A 13,899-nucleotide genomic window follows, 5' to 3' on the forward strand; every position below is an offset into this window, starting at 1 on the left:
CAGAGTATTTTAGTTTTTACATGGGTCGCGGTAAACTCGAGGAGAATAGAAATGTGCCAGTGGCCGGTCTTAGACTGACGAGTCCCTTTGACAGGTCCTTTGTGACACAAACTCGTGCTGCCTTCATGGTTTTGACGTGTGTCACTGGTGCTGCTGAAGTGCTCATTGGGTCACCTCAGTGCACATGGTTGCCTGCTGAGTGCATTGGCTGGCACTGAGTGCCCGTTACAGGGAGCTTGGCGGGCTGCACGTGGTGAGGGCGCAGGACGTGGCAGACCTGTCTGTCCCTCGTGCTGCTGCTCACTTTTCCTCCTTCCCCCTTCTCAGGCTACCCATATTCCTTGTCTCCTTCAGTTTGGACTACTTCTCCGTCTCTGACCTTCATGGCCTTGATCATTTGGACAACTGTGAACGGTTCCTTTGTTGGCGTGTCCCTTAATTGGAGTACCCTCAAGAGTAGGTATGCGCTTGGCCAGAGTGCCACAGAAGCCATGTTCCCTTCGGGTCACCAGTGGGCAGCCCAGGGTGCCCATCTGCCCTGTTGGTGTGATAGTTCTAATCATTTGACTAAACTGCTCCCCCTTTGTAGTCATAGATGTTTTCTGAGGAGCTATTTTGAGAGTATGTGAAATGCCATTCATTATTTCAGTTGTACCCACTGGTTTGGGCATCTGTTGATGCTTCTTGCCTGGATTGGTTTTTTTTTATGGTCATTACCAAATGAAGATTTCCTTATCCCACCATTCCCTCATTTGTGTGGCCTTTCTGCCGTAAGAAAAGAACGTTCTGTTACTCTCATTCGTTTCCTTGTTTCAATGTGTATGTAATGCGGATTCATGGATTCCTATATCCTTCAAAGGGTCATAGTCAGTTACATCATTTTTAAATTTGATGTTCAAATCAGTTTGAATTTAGCAGTGCTAAGTTCAGAGCAGCTTCCCTGATCTTCAACACGTGCCTTTATTCTTCCTGTGTTCTTCCTTCGGGGCACAAGTTCATAGGACTTCCGTCTTATTTCTTCCCTCCCACAGTCCCTTTTGGTGGAGAGTGGTATGGGAACTTCAGTCTGACCTACTGTGTGCTCGTTGAACTCGTGGATGCCCCAGGCCTGTCAGCAGTCAGACGTGAAAGGAGGAAATACACATGCATTTACGTCTGGACTTAATTCTGGACCTTCTGTCCACATGTTGAATTTACAGCTCAAGAAATGAGCCATCAGATGGTTTGGATGCCGGCACCACAGGGGCTATCCTTGGCTCCTGGCTTCCATATGAGTACTTCCCCTCAGATGGGGAGAAAACAGACCTGGTTTCCAATGTTCCTGCACTAACCCATCTCCAGCTGCCTGGGCCCACCCTCCACACTCAAGCTGACCATCCACATCGGGAATCTATCTGCTGAGTTTTTGATGAAGGAAGAAAGGGCAAGGCGGGAGGAAGGACAACAACTGCTTGTTTGTCTCTTTTTCCTTACAGTTCTATCAATTTTGGTTTCACATAGGTGCATAAATGTAGAGGATTGATTTGCTTACCCCTCTATCATTTTTTAAATGATCCTCTTTGTGTACTATAAAACCTTCATTTGTATTAATATAATCACTGCTGCTTTCTTTTGATTAATTTTAGTATTTATTAGCTTTCTATTATTATTAAAAAATACCTGAGATAACGTATTTAAGGAAGGGTTTATTTTGGCTTATGGTTTCAGAGGTTTCTGTCCTTAATTCATTGACCCTATTTCTTTGGTCCTGTGAGGCAATATCATGATGAGAGGACATATTAGCAAAAAGATCTACTTCATCGATGGGAAGTAAGAGGAAAGAGGAAGAGGAGCCTGGGGTCCCTCTGTCCCCTTCAAGGGTGCACCCCCACTGACTAAAATCTCCCACAGTCCCCACTTCTTATGTGTTTCCACCATTCTCCAGTGGCACCAAGCCGAGGACCCAGCCTGCAGGACATTCCAGATCCAAACCATAGCAAGCATGGCGTGCTTCTCCCATTCTTTCACTTTTAGCCTACTTATGTCACCACGTACAGTGTTTCCTGCAGTCAATGTATGTTTGGGTATTGATTTTTTTCCCCAATCTGATATTCTCTGCCTTTTAATCAAGGTATTTAGATCATTTACATTTAATGTGATTGCTTATATGTTTGGCTTAAATCTACTGTCGTCTTATTTACTTCTCACTTATCCCATCTGCTGTTTGCTCCCCATTTTATCTTTTTCTTCCTTCTTTTTGATGAACTGGACCTTTTTTATGATTTGTGGTCTCCTTTGTTGGATTATTAGCTGTAACTTTGTCTTCTTATCTTAGTGGCCACCGTAGGGCTCACAGTCTTCTTCACTTCACAATAACCAAGTGACATTCGGCTTCTTCCCACGGAAGACTCGCAGCCTGCTTCTTCCCTCTCCCAGCCTTTGCGCTTTGTTATCACACATTTCACTTCTAGGGATGCTCGAAGCCCCCAAGTGAATCATTATTATTATTTTCCCTTCAGTCAGTGATGTTTAAAGAGGTCTGTTTAATAAGCAGGCCTGCACAGTCTCCATGTCCGTGTCCTTTGCTGCCTCCTCATTTCACCTGCAGACCAGGCTCCGCTCAGCCACATTCCTGCCTTAGTTGGTGCAGGTCTGCTGGTGCTCAGGTTTTTCAACTTGTGTGTCTAAAATGTATTTATCCTTCCCACCTGAGAGGTATCTTTGCTGGACTAGAACTCTACATTGATAGGTTTTTTTCCTCTTAGTCCTTTAAAGATGCTGCTTCACTGTTTCTGACTTAGACCATCTCGAGGGGAAGCCTCTTGTCCTTACCTGTGTTCCTCTGCACCTGTCTTTTTGACTCTGACTTCTTTAAGCTTTTTTCCTTATTACCAGATTTGGGCCATCTGATTGAGATGTGCTGTGGTGTAGTTCTTGTGTTGTGTGCATGCGCAGGCACACTTTGGTTCATTTAATTTCTTAGATTTTTGAGTTCATGGTCTTTTAAAATCAGAATTACAAATTTTCCAGCCATTATGTCTCCCAGCAGTTTTTCTTTCCTGCCCCTCTTTCCTTCAAAGCTCCGATCATACATATTTTAGGCCATTTCAAATTGTCCCCGTAATGGCTGTTGCCCTCGTGACTTTCTCCTGAGTTTCGCTTGGGTGGTTTCTCCTGTTGTATCTTCCAGCTCACCAACCCTTTCCTCACCTGCCCTGGCCAGCTGGTGGACTTGTCCCCTCTGAGTGTGATCTGAACTTGTCCCCTGTGTTGTGCTGAGTGTTCTGGCTTTCGTCAGCGCCCGAGCAGAGGGAGTACGTTGGACCATTGGCGTCCTCTCCTCCTCTCCTGGCACCTGCTCCGCTTCCGGGTCGGCTCAGTCGGTTTCCTTTTCTCCTCGTCCTGGGCAGCATTTCGTTGCCTCTTGTCGTGTCTGCTCATGTTTTATTGGATGGAAGACACACACAGTTTACTTTGTGTTGAGCACTGATCATTTTTGTATTCCTGTGAATATCCTGGAGCTTCGTTTGGGGGACATAATGGACTCACTTGGAAACAGTTCTATCCTTTCAAGATTTTCCTTTAAACTCTTCAGTGGGATCAGAGCAGCATTTAAGTAAAGATCCAGTTTGCTTTTACTGCAGCAAATACATCCTGGCCACCCCATGAATTATTTTGATAAATGTGCAAACTTGGGGTATTTTCCCCTCTAATCCTTCCAGGTGGTTCTTCTACCAGCCTCAGGAGGTTTCCTCACATGCTAAGGATCCGGGGCTGCTCTAAGGCCTCCAGAGTTTGTTCTCTCCCGCCTCCCGCCCCCCTTCTTCCCAGCTCTCCTCTCCGGCACAGCTCAGTCACAACCCAGCCACCTCTTCTTCCCAAGCTCAGTTCAGGGAGACGCCTCCCTTCCTCTCTCAGGGTCCACAGTCCTTTTTTGAAGGTTATTCTTTCATTTATTTTATCTGGAGTTGTTTCTTACAGGATGGGAAATCCAATCTCCATTATTCCCTTTTGGCTAAAAGTGGAACCAAAACGTTATTATTGATAGATTAGCTAAAATACCCTGGAATACCTGGCCACTGGATACCTGTGGCTGCTGTGCCAAAGCTTACTGTGGAAAGTCCCTCAATTCCAAGCAGTTTATGTATGAGAGAATTCAGTTAAGAGTTTCTCAAACTCGACGAAACATCATGTACCCTCATTACTCAGTCCTCTCGAAATTTATCCCCTCAGCCCTGCTGTAATCAGCTCCACATGGCCTGTGGTCACTTCTGCTCCAGCTATGTGAAGGAATGATGGTGGAGGGAAGTTAGAATGGAAAGAGGCGGGCATTTCTTCTTCAGTAAACACATGGTCACGGATTCAGAGAATTTGCTGAAGCAAGATATTTATGACTTGGAAATGGCTGTCCTTGTGGGAGACCTGGAGCTTAAGCTTCATTAGCTTCACAGTAAATCTGACTTTTTTCCCATTTCACACAGTAAAACCTGAGGCACAGCCCATGACATGGATGTCACAATCTGACAGTGGGTCCCAGCCTGCTGCTGGACAACACTTTACTTTGGCCCGATCTTCGGATGACCTGGGGGTAAGGGTGGGTGATCAAGTCAGGAAGATTTCAGGCATGTCACGCAGCCTAACAGGCGTGAGTTTATGAATGTGTACGAAAAGAGAACAGGGACACTCGGAAGGGAGTGTGTTCTCAGAGAGGAGAGGGACAGCGTGCCCCTCCTGCACTCCAGTTTTATTGGGGATCCCAGAGAAGGTCCGAGAGTCCTGCCCAGGTCCACTTCTTGACTTTTGACTGGCAAGAGGGTGACATCAGACTTTCAAGTCCCCACTGCCATGACAACCCGAGGTCATTTTGGCCCATCCTGATCACTTCTAACTGAATTCATATCTGTACATTCTTACGGGTGCTCTTTATCTCCCTGAGTTTGGGGATCTGGTCTGTGGAAAGGGTCACAAAGTCTCACCCTTCAGGATCACCTGGGTCCCCTTATCGACATCATTTTGGGCCTGCATTCTCCTGCAGATGGCAGGGAGCTCTCTGCGGAATGTGACATATTCTGTCCGCTTTGGCCTGCGGAACTGCAGGCAGGCTGCTTCTTGGAAGAGCACGTGGGTCCATTCTTCGTGATTATTGCCGTGGCCTCGTGTTGCCGCCGCTCCTGCCTGACCGTCCTCGATCACCTCCACCAAACTTTGCTGCTCTGTTACTGGCTGTCTTTCCTGGAATGCTCCCAAGCAAGAACTCGAGAAGAGGGGAGGGAGCGCTGGCGGGTCACCTCTGCAACACTGGGGTTCCCTGAAATCCCAGCCGCAGCTCCACTGGCCACAAGCAGTGGAACCCCTTCTTTCCTGAGAGACCACTGCTCCCCTCGCCGGAGACTGCTCAGAGGTGGGTGTCTTCTTCCAGGTTGGCTTTGCCAAAAACAGTTACAGGGAAATGAAGGTTCTGGGATTCTGCTGAAGCTCAGGAGCCAGAGGTTGATGAAGGAAAACAGTTTTGTTCAAAGCTGATCTGAAGGAAGGCAGGGCAGGCTTCCGTCCTTGGCAGGTGGGGGACTCAGGGATGCCACAGCTTTTATGAGAGGGAACAGGGGGCACAGCGGGACGAACACACAGGAAGTCTGGGGCTCGCCCTCTCAAAGGCATCCCCTCGGTCCTGAGCCTCCACTGCCTCCATGTCACGTCAAGGGAACTGGGACCTCCTGGGCTGCCTCTGCGTTTCCTCTCAGGTAGACCTGTTGCCGGCTGAGAAGCGGGGCGGCCCACAGAGACTCTTGGAACTTAGAGTGCCTTGTGAAGAGGTCTGAGCATGGAGGGGCGGGAGGAGCAAGGAGGCGACGCAGTTAAAGCACCTTCCCACAGGAACTGGAGGAGACAGTCTTGTTAAAGAAACACCTCCCAGAACTGCTGTGTTACAGATTGGTTATTAGCCCTCGTTTTCCATTTGTGAGGTCAGGCCTCTTACGATCCTGTCACCTCTCAAGGCCTCGCCTCTGGACACTTGTGTTGGGTACCAAGCCTCTAACACATCTGGGGGACATTTAAAATCCAAACCATAACATTCCACCTCGGGCCCTCAAAAGCTGATGTCCGTCTCACAATGCAAATTGCATTCAGTCCCTCTCCAAGAGTTCCCTTAGTCAGTAGTTCCTTCACTGCTCGGAAGTCCAAGCCTGAAATCTCCTCTGAGACTTACTTACTCTCAGCTGTGTGCTCCTGTCAAGATTTTAAAAAATAAGCCAGGCAAGGTGGCACACAGCTGGAAACCCAACTAGTTAGGGGTATGAGGCAGGCGGATAATAAATAGAGGCCAACCTTGGCAACTTAGCGAGACCCCGTCTCAAAATTTAAAAAATAATTTTGAAAAGGGGCTGAGGATGAAGCTCAGTAGTGGAACACCCGTAGGCTCAATCCCAAGTAACACTCCTCAACCCTGCCCCCACAAAAAGTTACGTGCTCCCAAATGCAATGTCATAGGCTTAACACTCCCGTTCCCAAAGGAAGGAGTAGAGAAGGAAGAAGTGGACCAACAGGACTAGAACCCCAGAGGGCAAGCAAGCATTAGCTCCTGTAGCTCCGGGTTTGGCGTCTGGTGACACCGTGTGACCCTGTTGCCTTGCACGGCCTCCCTCTTGGGCTGCCTCTCCTTGGCGTATGTTCCTGGGGTCTCTGACTTCCTGGGGTCTCTGACTTCCTGGTGCTGCAGCTTTGGCTTCCCTCCCGTATCTTCCTACATTGGCCTCTCAAGGGAATGCCATAGGATCCCGACCCTGCCATGCCCTCCCTGGCCTCCCAGTCTTCCCTTTGAATCTCAGGGAAAGCCTCCATGACCCTTGCCTTCAGAACCATGTGGCCAACCCCAGGACCAAAGAGCCAGGCCCCTTTGGAATATGGCTGCAGTGCCCTCCGAGTGCCTGAATGGCTCAACTAGGGGAAGCAAATCCACAGGAAATGATCCTCAAAGTGTCCCTGTGCTAGTGGGATGCTCCAGGGTTCTCTTCTCAAAACAAAGTCTTTCAAGTGAGTTTACATGTTTTTACCCCTGTCCCTGAAGGGTCTGGCCACTTCCTGAGGTGTCCTCAAGACATCTTTTCTATTGTTCCATAACAGAGTACTTGGCTGCTGCTGCTGCTGCTGCTTTTTTTTTTTTTTTTTTTTTTTTTTTGTACTGGAAATTGAACCCTGAGGGGCTTTACCACTGAGCCACATCCCCAACCCTTTTTATTTTTGAGATAGGGTCTCACTAAGTTGCTTAGGGCCTTGATAAGTTGCTGAGGTTGGCTTTGAACTTGTGATCCTCCTGTCTCAGTCTCCTGAGCAGCTGGGATTATAGGCATGTGCCACCTTGCTCGGCTTACTTGGCTTCTTTTTAATGGTATTAATCTCTTCAGAAACCAACTTAGCCTCAACTCAAATGGCTCATTTTCTGGTCAAACTACACGTTTTTCAGATCATTCTTCTTTGCATTTTGTTCTCGATTCTCATCGTAAGCCTGGATAGAAACAATTATCAATAACTAGACCAGAACCTGAATGCTACACTGCCTTGAAATTTCCTCCCCTGGATGAATGCATCCATCACCTTTAAACTCAGTCACACACAAAGACTCAGGGCACAGACAAAATATAAACCTGTTCTTTGCCAGAATATAACATGAATGGCCTTTAGCCCAGTTCCCAAGAGAGTCCTTGTTCCCATCAAAAACCTAATCAGCACAGTCTTTACTCTCACATTCCTCTCAGCCTTCTGGTCTTCTGAGCTACCACTAGAATTGTCTGTTAAGCTCCCTTACAGAATTGTAAGCTTTTTCTAGGCTACTTCTCCAAGCTTTTCCAAATTCTTCTTGCAAACCAATTCCAAATGCTTCCAAACCACATAGGCAGGTATAGGCACAGCAATGACCTCAGTTCTCAGTATCAGTTTTAACAAGAGACATGTAGGCATTGCTTGGCACCTTGAGCAAACAATTTTGAATTCAGCTCCATCTTCTTCCTCTTACCTTCCATGTCACTGTGGACCTGACCCTGAACTTTGCAAGCCTCAGAGTTCATGCTCTTTCAGCAGCCTTTAATGAGCACCTACTATATGTGTGATAATTACTAAGGGCACAGAAACCAATGAGATATAGTGAATCTCTACTCCCTGATGAAGTAAATGGGAGCAAAGAATACAGCCTGCAGGCCACGGGATAGATTAAGTAAGGCAGAAGTTGGGACAGTATGTGACATGTAGTAGCAGTCAATTTATATCCATTTCCTTTTCCTTTCATTTCTTCTTCCCAACCTCAGTGTCTGGAGACTGATGCTCTCAATGCTGCGGGAGGGCGGCGGAAACCCATGCTGGCCTGGGAAGTGCTAGCCGGCTTGAGAGTGCTCCCCTGGGGGTGACCGCACGCTTCCTTCTCTCGCCAGATTCTGACTGGTTTCTAGGGCACTCTTTACTTTCGGGAAATGAGAGGCAAAATATAAAATTGATGCTTCTGAAGGTTCAATGAAAAAAGAAGAGGGAGGAGGAGGAGGAAGGATGAGGAAGGAGGAAGGAGGGAGGAGGAGGAGAAAATGAACCACTGAAGAATACAGGGAAACACCCCCTCGTGGCACCTCCCTCATATTTCCTAATGGCGTGCACCTTCTCTGTCTCACTGACGTGGCTCCCTGCAGCCGGTCTCAGCTGCTCTCCCTAAACAACAAGAGCTTGCTGCCTGGAGTCGAGGCCCAGTGGAGACTGGGAGAGTCAAAGCAAGGAAGCATGAGCAGCCTGAGCGAGGTGCACCTCAGTAGCCCTGCTGGGGTGGAAGCTCTTCCTGTGGGCCCTCTGAGGTCCTGTGAAAGCGTCCCCGAGAAGGCAGGACCGAAGAGGCGAGCCCTTGTCACTTGTCCTCCCTCTCCTGTAGCTCACTGGGCTAGGTCTGCCCCAGGGGATGTCTTCTGTCATCGCAAGATCTCCACGTGCCCCTTAAGAGCAGGGCCAGCCCGTGTTGAGGTAGAGAAACCAGGGCAGGAAGCAAGAGATGCCTGCAGCAGCTGAGGCAGGATGCCAGTGTCCACCTGTGCACAGCTAGAGCATGGGGGAGGCCCCTGCATAGGTCAGAAAGACACCCGGTGAGGCCTCGGATATGTGACACCAGGCAGGACTGCAGCTCTTCCCAGGTGTGACCCAGAGCAGGGACCAGTGCACCTGGCACATTGCTGGCTGCTGGCTATGACCTAGGGAACGCTGAATGGATGGACGGATGGACGGACAGACAGATGGACCAACAAATGAGAACAAAGAGCCCCCTTTTCTTTGTGGCTGTTACTAAGTGGAGAAGCCAGGAAAGAAGTGTCGTGGAGCTTCCAGACGGTGATCTCCTCAGAGCAGGAGACGCAGCGGCACAAAGCAGAGCCCCTGCGTCCATGGCCTTTCAGAGCAGCAGCCTCGGAACGAGGCCCTGGACCCGTGCCACCTTAGCCCACTCTCTCCATTGCTCCGCGCCTCGTCCAGGGCCGACGTCCATTGCTCGGTCAAGACTTTGAGGTCAGGCTGAAGTTGATCAAGTTTGCAAATACAGTAAAAGCTGGAAGAATACCAAGTATCTCAGGGGCAAAACAAATGAAGAAGAAGAGTGAACTTGGGCGCAGCAAGGACAAGACCACCGAAACCTTCGTACGTGGGTAGGAAGTGTGGTTGGCTCGGCTCCCAGAGCGCGTGTGGCCCGTGGCCTGGAGCGGGACACGCCTGCAAAGGTAGAGAGAAGCGCCTTGCAGAGGAGCAGAGCAGGCGGCCTGGGACTGGTGGCCTGGCTGGGGTGAGAAGAGGGGCGCAGAGCCGCGGTGACAATCAGACGCTGACAGTGGAAGCAGAAAGGGGCAAATACGAACTCTTTAAAAGATGGAGACGTGAATATGTGAAATGAAAAACAAATTTAAACACGGTGCTGGGTGTGGTGGCACACGCCTATAATCCCAGCGGCTCCGGGAGGCTGAGGCAGGAGGATAGCAAGGTCAAAGCCTGTGTCAGCAAAAGTGAGGCGCTAAGCAACTCAGTGAAACCCTGTCTCTATAAAATACAGAATAAGGCTGGGGATGCGGCTCAGTGGCTGAGTGCCCCTGAGTTCAATCCCTGGAACCAAACAAACAAAACAACAAAAAATTCAAACATGCTCCACGCACCCAAGATTCTAGGAGCATCATCGTGGCCTCACCCTCAGCCCTGACCAGCCCTCACCCCTTCTCTCCCTGGATGGCAGGTGGCTGTCAGCACCCAGGGGCCAGCCTCTGCCCTGGGACAGGGTGTCTAGGAGCCGAGGGCCTGCACCTTCTCCACCCACAGACACTGGCTCTGGCCCAGGTTTATTTTTGTAGTAACCCTGATGCTTCTTTTCTACACCTACTTTAGTAGTTCCCTTCTTATAAGGGACCTTATCAAAGTACTAAACCAGGTACCAACCAGAACAGTTAAAAACCCAGGGACGGATGCAAGCCACTCAGGAGTGTGCCGACAGGGGACGGCTGCCAAGTCAGGGCACCAGGGAAGTGGCTCATGGTTGCCCGGCACAGTGACGTCTTAGATCAAGCTGGGGACACACACTGGGGCTGACATTGAAGGAGTTTAGGATGCACTTTTTACTAAGAGGCCTTGGTAAAATAACTGTCTTCTATGTTTTCCAAAAGGCCAGAAATAGTCTTCAAACTCGTTATCTTTACATTGGGCCTTGCTGAGGTCTGAGCGTGTCTCCCAAGTTCAAGGGTTAGAAATTTCATCTTAACGCAGCAGTGCCCAGAGGCAGGACCTGTAAGGGGCGGTGAGGCTGCAGGACTCTGGAGTGAGTTGCTGCAGCTGCCGTAGGGGAGTGGGTTGGTCATCCTGACAGGGGGTCAGTTATAAAGGGGGGTCAGGCCTCCTCTCGTCCTCTGCCTTCCACCATAGCAGGCTTGCACCGTGCTCTTGGGCTTCCAGCCTCCAGAGCAGTGAGATGCACCAGTCTCCACTGTTACCAGTCCCTCGGTGTGTCCCAGCAGTGTGAAACACACGGCCTTATTGTCCCATCTTGCCTCCTTGTCCCGGATGGGGACACCACTAGGAACACCAACCCCTACCCCACCTGTGGTCACTTTGAAAGAATTGTTATGTTTTTAAAGGACTATTCTTTTGAAAAAAGTAATGGGTGAATGGTTAGATTGTCTGAAAGTATTTGTAAATTAATTGTAAAAATGCCATAAACTTTGCTGCGCGATTAACTTCTACTAAATGTTCAACTGAACAGAATATTATGTTCACAACTGGTATGTAAGAAGAAATGCATTCACAAAAGTATTTTTTAGAACTAGCTTATCATTTTATTTGAGGAATGCACCATATTTAGAATCAGGACTGGTGGAAAGAACTGCCCCAGAGGCAGAAGACTGGTCAGTGTATCCTGCACTGCAGTGTGTGGTGGCCGCTGCTGTGGCAGGTCCTGTGTGGCTGTGTGGCTTTGTTGGCAAGCTATGGCCTGCAATCCCACACTTCGCCCGTAAGTTCTGGTCATGAACTCTGGACACTGTGTGGACACACTTTGGGATCCTGCTGGACTTTGACTTGGCCTGTGGAAACCGTGCTGGGCAAGGTCCCGCTGCGCTCTCTTCTTTGGGAGTCAGGCAGCTCTGCAACGCTCCGAGTGGTACGTAATCCACAATCATGCTGGTTTTTCCAACAATCTAGTCACTGGTTATAAATTAGGTCCACCTTAGAAATTCTGGGTTCCACGTTACAGGCCACATGAGGCCAGGGAGTCTCTGAAACCAGCAACATCTGTGGAGAAACAAGCAAGAAGGCTGCTCTGCAGTGGAAAAAAGAAACAGTGGAGCCGGAGCCCCGACCGAAGGCACGAAGGACTGTGACAGTGTCGCTGGAGGTGGCTTTAAAAACGGCGTTGCCCGTGTCCCCTCAGACGTGGTGTGTGCATCACAGACCACCTGACCCCTGGACTGACACCTCTGTGAACGAAGACAAGCACGAGCTCATGAAGGCTGGATGTAGAGGAGAACCCTGCTTGTCACACCTAAAACGCTGTGATGAGACTCCCCCAGACCCTCTGCTCTCCAAGGTGACTTCAGACTCAGTGCAATCATTATTATTAATTATTCTCCAATAGTCGATCAACACCCGTGCCAGAGCAGCCCTGATGTGCAAAACCAACAGCGTGCTGTCCAGAGTGAACGTGACCTCTGTTGAACACGTTTTGCTCCTTTCCACCAAAAATAAGTGCTGAGCAGGTGATAAAAGTCACTTCCTTGCATATCATGTAATGTGAAGGGTACTGCTTCTGCCCAGTGCTCTGTTTATAGAACTGCTTATGTGTATGTAAAGACTACTATATTGTTCCAGAGTCCCATTTAGAAGATCATCTGTGTTCTCATCCTCAGTGATAATGAAGGATGTGTAAGACTGGTCTGATTCCCAGCCTGTTGTAATGCACCTTGTCAATTTTGTGGAAACACTTGAATTGAACACTTGAGACCTGCAGGGTAAGAGCTGAAGACTCAGTGACCGAGGAGTTCTTCCCTCGTGGGGCTGAAGTGAGGTGTGAGGGTTGAGTATTTTCTATTGTTTCTAATAATCAAACTTAACACAAGAGTATGGTTTTTACATGGAATGGACCCATCATTTGACCCAGCTATCCCACTCCTCGGCCTATACCCAAAGGACTTAAAATCAGCATACTACAGAGATACAGCCACATCAATGTTCATAGCTGCTCAATTCACAATAGCCAGACTGTGGAACCAACCTAGATGTCCTTCAATTGATGAATGGATAAAGAAACTGTGGTATACATATACAATGGAATATTACTCAGCTATACAGAATAATCAAATTATGGCATTTGCAGGCAAATGGATGAAATTGGAGAATATCATGCTAAGTGAGAAAAGCCAATCTCAAAAATCCAAAAGACAAATGATCTCACTGTAAGGAATTTCCACGGAACCACACCGGACATGGGAAATCACATAAGGGAGTTTATTAAGCAAACAGTGTCTCCCTGCAGGGTGAGAGAGAAAATGAGAGGAAAAGAGAAAGGAAAAGAAAGGGCATGTGCTAGAGAGAGTGGAAAGCCAGGAGGATAGAGAAAAGCGTGTAGGACAGACAGAAGAAGAATGGAAAAGATGGCGGGGAAGCCACAGTAAAACAGCTGAATTCCGCCAGGCTATGGGACCAATATCGCAGAAGGACACTTGCAAGCTGACTGATGAACCAGTAGCTAGCTAGGATGGTCACAGAGTGACAAGTGGTTGGGAGGCGGGGAAAATGGCTGCACCTGATGGGCGGGGGAGCAGCTTTGTACATCACACTCACTGATAAGCAGATGAAGACACATAATGTGGGGTGGGAGGGGGCAAGGAGGGGCTGTATAGAGGGAAAAGAGGGGTGGGAGGGGTGGGGGGAGGAAAAATAACAACGAATCGAACCTCAGTACCCTACGTGAATGTATGATCACGCAAACGGAACGCTGTCCTCCACGTGCAAACAGAAACGTGTATCCCATTTGTCTACAATAAAAATAAATTAAAGTAAAAAAAAGAGTATGGTTTTTAAATAAAAAAGGAAAGATGCTCCAGGGTCTGTGAATGCCAGTGTGAGTGAGGGCTCACGTTGTAGGTGCTCTGTGCGCCTGAGAGCCTCACTCCTGCATGCGAGGGTCTCGCCGCAGTGCGCTGAGTGGGGCCTGAGGACCGAACTTCTGTGTGACATTTCCCACCGACGCTTACAGTCCTGACTCAGGGTCTCACCCAGACAGAAGCCCACCCAGGCCCCCAAAGGCAGCAATAACACCTGCAATGACCTACAGGCCTAGAGGGGAGCCTGGGCTCCAGGGTGTGGCGGCGGGCAGGCGCTTGGTCTGGGAAGGCGTGCTCCCCACACTGCTAGTGGGCAAGGTTTCCA

The sequence above is a fragment of the Sciurus vulgaris genome (genome assembly GCF_902686455.1).
Source record: "Sciurus vulgaris genome assembly, chromosome: 10".
NCBI classification, from domain to species: Eukaryota; Metazoa; Chordata; class Mammalia; order Rodentia; family Sciuridae; genus Sciurus; species Sciurus vulgaris.